We start from the raw sequence: 13,843 nt of genomic DNA on the forward strand, positions 1-13,843 counted from the left end.
CTCTTCTACAGCTGAGAGTCCATATGAATGTATTTCACGGCAAATCTAGATCACCAATAGCTGTCTTATTTTTTTTTCCACTACTCTAAATTATAATAGTATACCACCTCTACAGGTAAGAATAATATTAGTAACCCATCATTTATCAAGGGTTTACTATGTGATGAATTCTCACAGAAAAGAAATTAATAATCTAGTACTTAAATCCCAGTCACTTGTCTCCTTAGACTATGATCATATTCATATTTTATTTACATTTACTTTTATACTCATTTTACAGATAAAAAAATGAAAAAATAAAAAATAGATAGAAGTTAAGTTCATATATCAAGATCATCCAACTAACTGTAAGAGAACAAGAACTGGAATTTGAACCTAAAAGATGACAAAGACTCCTTGACCAAACTTTAGCCAAGCTCTTCTAAACCTTTGTCTTCATTAGGCCCCATTCTCACCAAACTAGCATAGCCCAGTTTTAACGAAACCCTGGTAAGTCAATTAGAAATAATAAAAAATAAACTTAAGTACACTTAAACATTAAAGAGTTTATTTGAGTAGTGATTCATCAAGTGGGTAGTGTAGGGCCAAAATGAAGGGGTGAAAGAGAAAATGTCTATAGGGTGTTTGTAGAAAGAATGAAGAAAATGTATTTGATTGATTAAAATGGCAAGTTCCTGGCTAGATGAAAGTAGGTTGTTTCTGTTTGGTTCAGTGTAAGATTCATTTTACTGAGTTGTTTTTCAGTTTGCTTATTTAAGAACTCAAGGAATTGGGAGCCATCTGTCTAATGACCTCCTAATGATCATTTTCACAGAAAGCATCCCTGATCACCTTGATATCTTGATGTCATCCCTTGACATCCCCCACGTGAAGCCTAATCACCCTGACCTGCCTTCAACAAGTCTTCTCAAGTCACTTTAGTCAGAATTCCCCTTTATCTCTGCTATTTTCTCTAATTTTCTAGTCCTCTGATTTTCACCCTGATTCTGGGCCATAAACATTTTTTCTCATTGTATATGAAATTGAGCCCATTTCTATACCAAGATTTCTTTTCCCCAATTGCAATAATTTCTGAATAAAATTTTCTACTGTCTTACTCTCCAATTCTGTATTTTTTTCTTTAAAAGTAATCTCCATGCTCTGAAATGCTATACTCTATTAGATGTGTTGAAACATCAGCAGAAATTTTAATCTGATAACTCTAAAGTCATGCCCCACAGTTTTGCTTTTAAATGCCAGAGGACACATGCACATATACGAGAAAGAGAAAGAGTACGAGAAAGAGAGAGAGAGATAAACAGCCTATCGGGCCTGGTCATGACTCAAGCCTTTCTCTTCCAATTCTCTATCCTGTAAGGGTCCTTGGCACAGATGTCCAAGACGAGAATATTTTTCAAGCTGCTGGGGCCAAGACTTAAACCTTGGTTAGAGTCATGTGAGATCCAACTGTTTCTTCATGGCAGCTAACTGCTCTACCATAGGGCCAGCCCCAACTCACTTTAAGTTAAAATACTAATATCATTTTCTCCATAAATATTGTATATTTTAACTGCAAATGTCTTCAACTATCAAGATATTAATGTATTCTTTATTCCATCTTTTTTTTGCCTCCCCTTCTCCCATTATCAACTTATAATGTTCAGAATGTGGTTTTTGTTTTATAAATTAAGATATTTAAAATGTTATCACTTGTGATTCATTTAGTGAATGAGATATTTGAAGATATTAACTACATAGAAACTTGCAAAGACTTAAACCTATGCTAATATTAAGATTACCTACAGATTTTGCTAGCCACATCTCAGAAGTATTTTTTTTTTAATTTTTTGAGAGATTTATTTGCTATAGGGCGCATGCACTCGCCAGGAAGACAGAGAGAGACAGAGAGACAGAAAGTGAGAAATCACCCCCACAGGGGATGGCCACACCACAATCCCTTCTCCTCCGCTCCCTGCATGAGTTTAAGTCATCTGGGTCCGGGACTCGAACCACAGTAGACTACGTGGGAGTCCAGCGACATAGCCATTATGTAACTGCTGGTCCCCAGAAGTGTTTTATTAAAGAGACGAGATTATCTTCTTTTCTTCCTGTGTATAAGTATTTTTATATGTGAGCCAAGCCAGAGGTAATATACTACTGGGACAGTTAGTGGCATGGTGGTTAAGGCAGATGGACCACCCTCATAGCCAAGCTCATGGTTCAAGTTCCTGATCCAGTTGCTTGAAAAATTTGCCAGGTGTGTCTGCATGCATACCCCAAAACCCAAAAGAAGGGAGAAATGGATTGCAGCATGAATGCCTTTCATGGGAGGGGCTTTCTAACTTTATCTCTTTCTGCCAGATAAGTACATACATCCTCTAGATAATGTTTTTTAAAAAAGGTGTATTATACTAAAGAATTCCATATTAAAATTTAATAAAATAAAACTATTTTCCTAGTTTGGACAAAATAACCTACCATACATGCCAAATACTTCATCTTAAATTCATTGAGCTACTTGACCCAAATGGGTGAAAACTGTAACATTTTGTAGTTTAGATCAGTACCTGGCACATGGTAGGCATTCAATAGATATGAAATTGAAAGGACCTACTTATTTTATGCTTTCAGAAAACCCCGAAGAATAAACAAAGAGAAAAGAAAACCTATCTGTTGAGTAATCAAATAGAGAAAGATGTTTAATCCTCTTGGAAGAGGAAACAAAAGCAAAATAATAATTTTCTGGAAGCTGTGGAATCCTATGAAGAAATTACCACCAAATGTTGATTTCAAGGATTATGCCGTTAACACTGAATAAGAAAATTACTTGTGTATAACCTGTCATGTTAGATCAATCATGTTGTAGTATCTAACTTCTTAGAACCTGTGAACAATGACTGTCTTTTAGTAGTCAATAAGAATAATACCTCTGAAGGGCAACAATTGAATTCTTAGAAAGATGAGCCAGCAATTAGCATGGAGGTTTAGGAAGCTGGATCCTGTATGGCCAACTGCAAAGTCTGAGTGCCTATCTCATGTCTTGAAAAGCATGTGGAGTGTATGCATGCTCAAAATTCTAAGAGAATGGAGGAAAAGTGATTGCAGTGTGGTCATCTTTCCTAGGGGATGATTTCTCTCTCTCTCTCTCTTCAGTAAGATCACATGGTATATAGCAAACAAACTCAGAATTTAAAAATAAAAAAAGAAAGACAAATGTAGCTCAGTTTTAAAAGGATATATTTTACTAGCATATTGGGAAAAAATGTGCTAAAATTTACAACTAAGAATCCATTTAGAATCAAATTGGTAAAATCAGTAATGTTTGTTATTCACTTATCTGTTTTTTTTTTTTTTTTTTGAAATAGGGTGCATGCGTTCACCAGACAGACAGAGAGACAGAAAGTGAGAAATCACCCCCTCCCCAGGGGGGATGGCCACACTGCAATGCCTTCTCCTCTCAGGATCTTAAGCAAGCACTCACATGCACACAGTGTGAGTTTAAGCCACAAGGTCCGGGACTTGTACCACAGTTGACCACGTGGACGTCCGGTGACATAGCCACTACACCAACTGCTGGTCCCATTATCTGCCTTTAAGACAGTGACTTCTTGGGGCTAGCAAGTGGTGTGGAGCTTAAGACATTGGACTCCCACATGACTAACCATAGTTCAAGTCCTGGACCTGGTGGCTTGCTTTCTCACTCTCTCTCTCTCCTCTCTCGCATTTCTCTCTGGTCAAATTTGAAAATGATAACAATAAATAAAATTAAATAAATAATTATTTTAATAAGGCAGGACTTCTCAGTAGAATAAATGGTTCTACTCATTTATAAGTAGTTATCTCTTTTAAAGCCTATTGATGAACTAAACAAACTTTACATTTTATTTTTCTTCTTCTTCTTCTTTTGAAAATTTGCTATGGGACATGCATGCTCACCAGAGACAGAGACAGAGAGTAAAGGAAAGTGAGAAAGCAAGCTGCCAGATCTGGGACTTAAAGCACAGTCAGCCATGTGGAACTAGCACAGCAACTACCACGCCACCTGCTGGCCCCAGTTTTACATTATTTTTGATGGATAAGCAATGACTGCAGAAAACCATGTACTAGAAGTAGGTACAGGAACAGGGTCAAAACAGTCTTATACTGCAAGTTAAATTCTAACTAGACAGTTGAAAAATATATTGACTTTTTAAAATATTGCGTGCAGATTCATCTTTCTGGAGGTGGATACCCAGTTTTCCCAATACCATTTGCTAAAGAGATTTTCATTTTTCCACTGGATTAACTGGTACCCTTTGTGAAAAATCAGTTGGTTGCATTATTCATGTTGTGTAAATTCAGTTTACAAGCTAAGTGATGTATAGTGATTGAATGCATAAGAGAAATTAAAACAAAATAAAACATAAAGAAAAAAATGTTGAGTCAACGTGTGTGTGAATGTGCCCAAAATCCTGAAAGGAGCGAGAAATGGAGCAGAAGGGATTGCTTCATGAGGGAGGTGATTTCTCATTTCTTCTCTCTCTTTCTATTTCTGTCTTTCTCTGGTGAGCACATATGCCCTCTTAAAAATTTTTAAAAAATAAATAAAAATATTATTTAAAGAAATAAAAGTAAATTTTAGCTTACCATTGTGATAATATATATTTTGATATATCATGGTATGTTTTGTCATTGTTCTCTAAATATACAAGTCCTATTGAAAGTTATACTGATACAAATAGACTATCTCCAAACTGAACAAATTAATGAAACTTTGTTTATGATTTGTTTGTAATAAAAGGAAAAGTAATAAATTATTACCAAAACTCAATTTTTAAGTGATAAAAGAAAATAATTATTCTCACAATCATCGACACCTGCATTAATCACACAATAAAATATATTTTTAAAATTTAATTAAGTTCCAAATTAAAATTTTATGATATATAGGACTGAAAGTCATTTTAATATTTTAAATAGTAGCTTTCTTGGCTGGACATCCTTTAGAACATATCATTAATTTTTCATATACCTATGTCCAAAAAATAGACTGTGATTAATCATAATACTATACTATACTTTTTACTATGATAAACATTACTGCTCTCAGCAGTATACAGCTTTTAACATTTTATCATTTTGTCTTATGATATATTTCTGAAAGTGAGATTTGAGTCAGAGGGTAAATTCATATGTATCTTTGCTAAATATTATCTAATTCTCCACAATATTGATTGTAGTATTATCCATTCCCTTCAGTAATGTCTGAAACTTCACATTTCCCCACCCTCTCACTGCTGGAATTTAGTGTTTATCTTTTGCTAATATGAGAGCTACAACATGTTCCAATAGTTAAATCTGAATTTGGAATTTTATACTATAACACTACACACAAGACTGATCATTTTTAATCCATTTTACTGAAATCTATTTTATATACATTAATGATTACTATTTTCATATAGTTCTACATATTTTAACTAATGTGTACGATTGTTTAAGAATTACACACAGGCTGGTTGCAGTTAATGTTCATGTTCTTCAATCATTTATATGCACGTTTCTTTAATTTTTTTTTTATTTTCCTGGATGTATAGTTTAAACAACCAAAAGTCTATTTAAAACTGTAGCAGTAGTTTCCAGTTCTAGCAGAGAGGAAAGTTGTGAGGTTAAACTTCGTATTTTCTTTCTTATAGAAGCTCCTAGAAGGTATTTTTATATGTTCTTTTTAGCAAATATTGTGTACAACCTTTAAAACATCAATGTTTGGATCAAAACAAGACCCAGCTTATTTTCTGCTTGCTGTAAATTAAGAAAACATGCTATAATAAAAACAAAATGAAGGGAAAAAAAATAAAAGAATTACACACAGGGACCAGCAATTGGCAAAATGGCTATGTCGCTGGACTCCCATATAGTCAACTACGGTTTTAGCCCTGGACCCAGTGGCTTAAACTCATGCTGGGCGCATGTGTGTGTGTGTGCCCAAGATCCCAAGAGGAGAATGGAGGAGAAGGGATTGCAGCCTGGTCATACCCCCTGGGGAGTGATTTCTTGCTTTCTGTCTCTCTGACTCTGTCTTTCTGGCGAGCACACGCACCCTATAGCAAAAACCTCTCCAAACAAAAAAGAATTACACACCAAGACACAAAATGTTTCAGTTACACAGAAAGCCTTCTTGTTGGTTCTTTTGGTTGTTTCAATATATTTTTATTGACCTTTTAAATAAACACTGTGTTTTTAATGATTTTAGATTTACAGACAAATTTTGAATATAGTACTGAGAGTTTCTACACACAGCACACCCAATTTCTCCCATAATTAACTTCTCACTCAGTATATCCATTTGTTACAACTAATGACTGTGTATTGATAAACTATTATTAGTAAAACTCTTTAATTTATTCATATTTTCTTAGATTTTAGTTAATGTTCTCTGCTGCTATTGTAGGATCTCGTCTAGGGACATCACATTATATTTCCAGGTCTTCAGAAACACATCTTTGTTGTTATAGTTTTTCAGACTTTCCTTATTTGATGACTTTAAGAATTTTGTCAAGTCAGCAAGTGGTGTGTAGGTTAGGGCTCTGGATTTGCACATGGTTGAGCACAGTTCAAGTCTCAGACCTGGCGGCTTGAGAATCATTCCATGTGTGTGTACATACATGCCCAAAATCCCAAGTGGAGAATAGAGAAAAGGAGACCGTGGAATGGCCACCTGCCTGGGGCTTGATTTCTCATTTTCCCTCTTTTTGTCTCTTTGTATGTGTGTGTGTGTGTGTGTGTGTGTGTGTGTGTGTGTGTGTGTCTCTCTCGAGAGAGTATCTTATATGGTTTCTCTCCAGAGAGCATATCATATGGTGAGAACTTAGATAAAAAAGTTTAGTCACGTAATATTCACTATGCATATTCAATATTTGAAAAATGGGAAGTTATATCCCACATCCTTGAGGATGGAAAATATCTTGTCAATTTATTTATTTATTTATTTATTTATTCACTTGCTTATATTAGTATAGACTCATCAATACGTTACATTTTGCATTCTAAGATAATATTTCTTTATTACATGACCAAATTATTCCAGACTTGGATATTAGAAGTTTTTTCAGTTGGCTCCTGTGTCCTTTTTGACATTTCTCATTAATTTTGAAATTGTACATATGTGCATATATGTGAATGACAGGCTATAGTGTGGATGTAGGTGTATTTGATCACTTTTACTTTCTGGCAGTATAAGATGCATCATGTTTGTTTGTCTTGTGTATGCACTGACCCAGTCAAAAAAGCAGCCACTTCTCCAAGGAACATCGGTTCTTTTTTTTTTTTTTTTTTTTTTTTTTTTAATATTGTTTTAAAAAAGAATGTGTGCTCCGGTATTAAGAATGAATGTGTGCTCATCATTGCTACTGAAACGTCCTTGCTTATATTTTAGTACACTGACTCTTGTGCATATATACATGTTTGTGCTTATGCATGTATGTGGTGCATATGTGTGTATCTGTATATGTAAGTGTGTATAATCATCTGTTATTCTTATTGGACTATACATGAGTTCACACTGATGACTCCTACTCTAACCCATTACTATGGAGACCATTCTAACCTCCATATTTGTCTGGAACCTCTCAATTCAACAGTAAGAAACCTGGCTCCCATTGTTTGCCTTTAATTCTTCAGTTCCAACACACATGTATAGCAGTATCAGAATTGTTAATCCATACCACCATGGGAAATAATTTCTATCAATCAGAGTAAAATGATTATGGAGTTTCTTTATTTTGTCTTACTGAACTCATTTCTACAATTATTTAGATCAGCTCCCTTTTCAAAACACCCACCCTCTTCCAAGAGGATGTTTCATACCTTTGTAATAGGCTTAGATCATTCTTCACATTTGTATTCCATTCCATTTATAGATATTAAAGTTCATTGTTTATGCCATAAAGTTCTATGGGATTTGTCAAATACATATTATTTACCCACCATTACAGTTTCAAAGAATAATTTTACAGTTCTATAAATTTCTTTATGCTTGACCTTTATGACCCTTCTCTGAACTCCTGGATTCACTGATCTTTTTACTATATCTATAGTTTGATCATTTTCAGAATGTCATATATTTGGAATCACAGGGTATGCAGTTTTTCATACAAGCATCTTTTACTTTGAAATTATGGAATATGCATTTAAGTTTCTTCCATGTTTTTTTTTTTATGCCTGAATAGCTCCTTTTTATCATTGAGTAATATTTCATTATGTGGATGTAACATAGTTTATTTGTCCTTTCACCTATTGGCTAATATCTTAATTGTTTCCACTTTTGGGTGCTTATGAATAAAGGTGCTACAAATATTCATTTGAAGGTTTTTGTGTGGACATAGATGCTCCAATCACTTAGGCAAATATCTATGATTACAATAGCTAGATGGGATAGTAAAATTATGTTAATAACTGAAAATGTCCTCCTAAGTGACTGTATCATTTTGATTTTTACCACTACTCTGTATGTGTGTATATATTTGTTTATCTATGTGTGTATGTTTGTGTGTGTGTGTATAATAATCTCTTATCCATATTGGACTATACATGAGTTCATGCTGATGACTCCTACTCTAACCCATTACCACAAAGACCATTCTAACTTCTACCCTTGCTTATCTGTAACTTCTCATTCCAACAGTAAGGAACATGGGTCAAGCTGATAATGAGAATTTCTGTTGTGCCATATCTTTACAAGTAATTGATGCTATTAATGTTTTTGATATTAGCTGTTTTAAAATTTGTGCAGTGGCTACTCATTGTGCTATTAACATAATTCGTTAATGACAGATGATGTTAAATAAGCATATGAAAAGTCATATTCTTATTTCTCTTTCTATATGTCTTTTTGGTGAAGTGTCTTTTTAGCCTTATTTCTCATTTTATAATTAGTTTTCTTGTTTACATATTCAGTTTTAAGATTTCCTCAGGCTGGTCCCATAGAACAGTGTTTAAGTGTTGTGCGTAGAGAGTCAGATCCCAGATGGCCAACCATGGCTTAAATCCTAGCCCAGTGGCTTGAAAAAAATACTAGGCATGTGTGCATACAGGGTCAAAATTCTGATAAGTTGGATAAATAAAAATAAAAAGATTGTGATGTGACCATGCTCCACTGACGGTGTATTGTTTCTTTCTCTTTCTCTTTCTCAAACATGCGCACACAAGTGCCTAAACTCTCTGTTGCAAAAAGTTCTTTGCATAAGTTAGACACAGACACTATCAAATATAATTTTTGCAAGTATTTTCTGACAAACTATGGCTTGTTTTTTAAAATATGTCAACATTTTCTTTTACAAGGGGTTATGTTTTCAATTTTAATAAATGCCAACTTACTATTTTTTTGCAAGTTGTATCATACATTTGGTATTATGTATGAAAATTTTTTTGTATCATACATTTGGTATTATATATGAAATTTTTTTGTATCATACGTTTGGTATTATGCATGAAAATTCCTCACTGAAACCAATACCACATAGATTTTCTCCTGTTTTAATCAAGAAATGTTAAAAATTTATGTTTTACATTTAGGTCTATGATCCATTTTGACTTAATTTTTATAGTAGTCTAAGTTCTGTGTGCACCTTTTTATTATCACATAAGGATATTGCATAAGGTTATATTACCATTTGTTGTAAAGACAATGGTTTCTCCATTGAATTGTCTTTGCTCCTTTATCAAAGATCAGTTGACTATATTTCACTAATTCTTAAAACTTGAGTGAGTCTTGCATGCCTGATATGACTTATGGTCCTGAATATGGTCTATCTTGCTGAATATTCCATGCAAGCTGGAGATAAATGCATTTTCCACTATTGTTGGATAAAGAACTCTATAAATGTCAATTGCATCCAGTTGATTGATAAAACTGTTTAGTTCAACTAAATCCTTGAAAATTGTCTGCCTGATAAATCTGTCAATTACTGATAGGAGGATTATGAAGCTTCCACTTGTTATGGAGTGAATTCTATCACTCCAAATTCATATGTTGGAGATAGGGCCTTTAAAGTGGTAAATAAGGTGAAATAAGCTCCAATATGATTAGCGGGATGGTTAAATTTATGTCTCAATTTGACTGGTTTATGCAATGCCCAGATAGCAGGTAAAACTTTATATCTGTGTGTGTTCACAAAGGTACTTCGGAAAATAATTAACATTTGAATTAGTGAAGTGAGTAAACCAGAAGGCTATACACAATGGGATGCACATAACTTAATTTGTCAAGGGACTGAATAGAATAAAAAGGAAGAAGGTTGAATAGTTCTCTGTCTGACTGCTGAGCTGGAACACTGATAATTCTACTATCCTTGGCAGTCCTGGTTCTCAATCCTTCAGACCTGGTCTGGAATCTGCACTGTCAGTTTTCAGGCTCTCAGGCCTTCAGACTACACTAGCAGGGGGACCAGCAGTTAGCGTAATGGCTATGTCGCTGGACTCCCACGTAGTCGACTGTGGTTCGAGTCCCGGACCCAGTGGCTTAAACTCACGCCTGGCGCATGTGCGTGCATGCCCAAGATCCCGAGAGGAGAATCGAGGAGAAGGGACTGCAGCATGGCCATACCCCCTGGGGGTGATTTCTCGCTTTCTATCTCTCTGTCTGTCTGGCGAGCGCACGCGTCCTATAATAAAAACCTCTCCAAAAAAAGATCTCTTGCTTGCAAACAGTAGATTATGGGACTTTTCAGCCTTCATAACTATAAATCAATATCTTCTAATAAATACCTTATGTTTCTCTGAAAAACCCTAACTAATACAACTGGTGTCCTTACTAGAAAAGGAAAAAACACTAGGGATATTCATATAGAAAAAATGCCATGCAAGGACACAGTAAAAGGTGGCAACCTGCAAGCAAGGAAGAGAAACCTTACCAAAAAATAATGCTTGATCAAATACTTCCAGTTTACAGAACCGTGAGAAAATAAATTTCTGTTGCTTATGTAGTTTTTAGTTAAAGAGCTCTAGCTACCAATATATATAAGAGTATATTTGTCTATTTCATCTTGCAGTTTTGTTTTTTTTCCTTGTGTATTTTGATGTTTTATTTTTAGATACATATACAAAAAATATCACTAGGTCTCCTTGGAAAATTGACCCCTGATAAAATGGTTAATTATTTAATATTTCTGTCTCAGGTAATGTTTCTTATTGATTCATATGTCAGGTAATAAAATAAGATTAATAGATTTTCTAAAGAAACTTTTGTATTTAATTTATTTCTTTTATGAGAGAGGAGAGAGAGAGAGAGAACCACTGACAGGGTCTCACTGTTATCAATTCGCCCCCAGCCTTCAGTCAATCCTGGATCATAAGCAAGCCCAATGACAAGGAGAGTGCCAGTCTTGAACTGGGTGCTTTCCCATATTTGGAAAATGAATTCCCAGAGTATTGTACTTTACTACTGCAGCACTGTCTGGCTCTAAAGCAAATGGATTCTAATGTGAGTTTTTATGTTAATATGGGTAGCAGTCACCCTTTGTTCAATGTTTTCCATAGCTATATGTGCCAGAGGCTTCAAATTTTTCTAGTGTTATTATTTTTATCTGCTCTGTTGCCTTTGGTCTTTCCTAAGAACTTACATATATTTTTTGACTTAGAGTACTTTCTGCTATAATCCGCCTTTAATATACTTGGGTTTTGTTTGTGTGATGTAAGTGTATGTATGTGTGTGTGGCATGGGGGGGGGGTTATTCTACAATCTCATGATTAAATTATACTCTTTTGCCATAGGGCGGGCACCACCACACCAGAATTCCAGTCTTTTGCTAAACTTGTCTACCTGGGCCATGTTGTATATAATTGTTTCTTACTTTCCCTCACCTTAAGTGAGACAGAAAAACTAGAGAGGTCATGGTTGGAGAAATGCTCTTTGCCCAGAGAGAATAAGACCTCAGTAAAATACTGTCCTGCAGAGAGTAGGCTTTCATTGTGAAGAATGCTGGGGGCAGATTTCACAGTTGTTAATCTTTCCCTCCTCTTCCAAAGTCATGAAAGGATCTTTCCTGATTTCTTATCATGGGAAACTTGTTGGTTTCCTAGAGTTAGAAACCATGAAAATGTGGACCTTCCCTAAGACTGCAGACACAATTTCTCATTCTCTTGCCAGTTTACCTTCAGCCTCCAGCCATTCATCATGGATTTAATTTTAGGGTTCCTATCAATTTATGTCTCCAACTGAGAAGAGTTCAGTTATAACTCTCTAGATTCACCTATTTCTGAGTGAAGGAGTACAGTTTTGCCCTGTGATTTCAATTCTCTGCTAGGTCCAAAAAGAATTCAGTTCGATGTTCAATTTGTTCCTTTTTTCTTATAAGGATGTAGGTGAAGACGCTCAAATCTTTACATGTCGGGAATAAAACTGTAAATTCCACTTTGTTTTTCTTTTTTGATAGAAGGTAAGAGCAAGAGAGAGAGGAAAGGAGAGAGAAAAGAAAAAGCACCTTCTGTTCTGTAGGGAATGGTCATGCTGTAATCTTTTCTTCACCATCTCTCCTGCCTTTTGGGATATTTTGGGCACACACACACATGCACCTGGCATGTTTCTCAAGCTGCCAGTTTCAGTATTTGAACTTCAACAGTTCATCCTGTGTGATCCAGCTGCCTTAATCACCAGGCCACAGAGCCAGCCCCATTTTTATTTTATTCACAGCAAAGAATGTGTGCATGCATACAGGAGAGAGAAAAACATCCTTGATAGATTCTTCTCATATGATGATCCTCTGTTCCAGTCTTCCAAATGTCTGGGATATTGAACATACTTGTATTTGGCATGTTTTGGAATCCAAATCTCCAGTTGGCCATGTGGCTTCTAGCACTTTAGTTCAGTATGCTCCCAACTGTCCCACAAAAGCTGAGTCATTATATTTTACTGAATTTTTCCTAATCTCTCTCTCTCTCTCTTTTTTTTTTTTTACACAACAGAACAGATTTTATTTTTATCTCAAAAATATTTAAATTGGGGGAAGAAATTCAGTTTCAAATGTTATTGACAGATTACAAACATTTGTGATGGAGAGACCAACATCATGAAAAAATCCAACTAGTAAAGTTTTAGATGACCAGTAACTTTATCAATTACATCTGCTGGTCCTGGCCAATTCCTAGGACAGTTCAAGAATACGGTTCAATTGAAATACGTCTAGCATCTTGAATTAAACTCATGGTCAGTCCAAGCATTTTTGCATGGGTCAATAATTCAATCAATGTTTCTTCATCAGGAGCTTTGACCACCACTTTGGGCTAATCAAAGTATTTCCACTCTTTGAACATTTCAGGATTTCTCCTTTGGGTTTATTTGTAGGCAGAAACAGCAGCATGGAAGCACTGGGCAACCACTTTTCTTTTTCCAATTTTTAAGTCATTTTGAACAAAAAGGATCATTTTATATTTTCCACTCTCTTCCAGTCTGTTTGTTTTAGTCCTGGTCTCTGTCTCGCATACTGAGCTTTTGGGGAGCATACCAAAGCATACTCAAAGGCTCAAACTTAGGCACATGCCACAAGCAACTCCAGTAACCAAGCTGACTGTACCCGGGTGAGTTAAATATTCCATAATCAAGGATTTGGAGAGCATTTACTCACACTGGCCTTCCAGTTCTTCTTTGTTGGGTAGCTTTTTTCCCTAATCTTAATTAGTTATTACCTTGTGAAAAATTTGATTAATGTTCACTTCTTTCTGGCCATTTGAAGTAGAATCTTAGCTCATTTTTTTTTGTTTTTTTAGTTCTTCATTTCCTAGTACAATAATTTTAAAATATGAGTCTCTCTAAATGATTATTATTGTTTTATATGAATATTCTATATTATTTCTTATTATCATTTAATTTAAAGTTCTTTCTATGTTTTGT

At 35.0% G+C, this 13,843-nt stretch overlaps 1 pseudogene; it reads right to left on the reverse strand.

Annotated features, from left to right (window-relative positions):
- Nucleotides 1-13,036: 13,036 nt before the first annotated feature.
- Nucleotides 13,037-13,569, reverse strand: LOC102475274 (peptidyl-tRNA hydrolase 2, mitochondrial-like; annotated as a pseudogene).
- Nucleotides 13,570-13,843: the final 274 nt, after the last annotated feature.

This window comes from Tupaia chinensis, unplaced genomic scaffold, assembly GCF_000334495.1.
Source record: "Tupaia chinensis unplaced genomic scaffold, TupChi_1.0 Scaffold149552_1, whole genome shotgun sequence".
NCBI classification, from domain to species: Eukaryota; Metazoa; Chordata; class Mammalia; order Scandentia; family Tupaiidae; genus Tupaia; species Tupaia belangeri.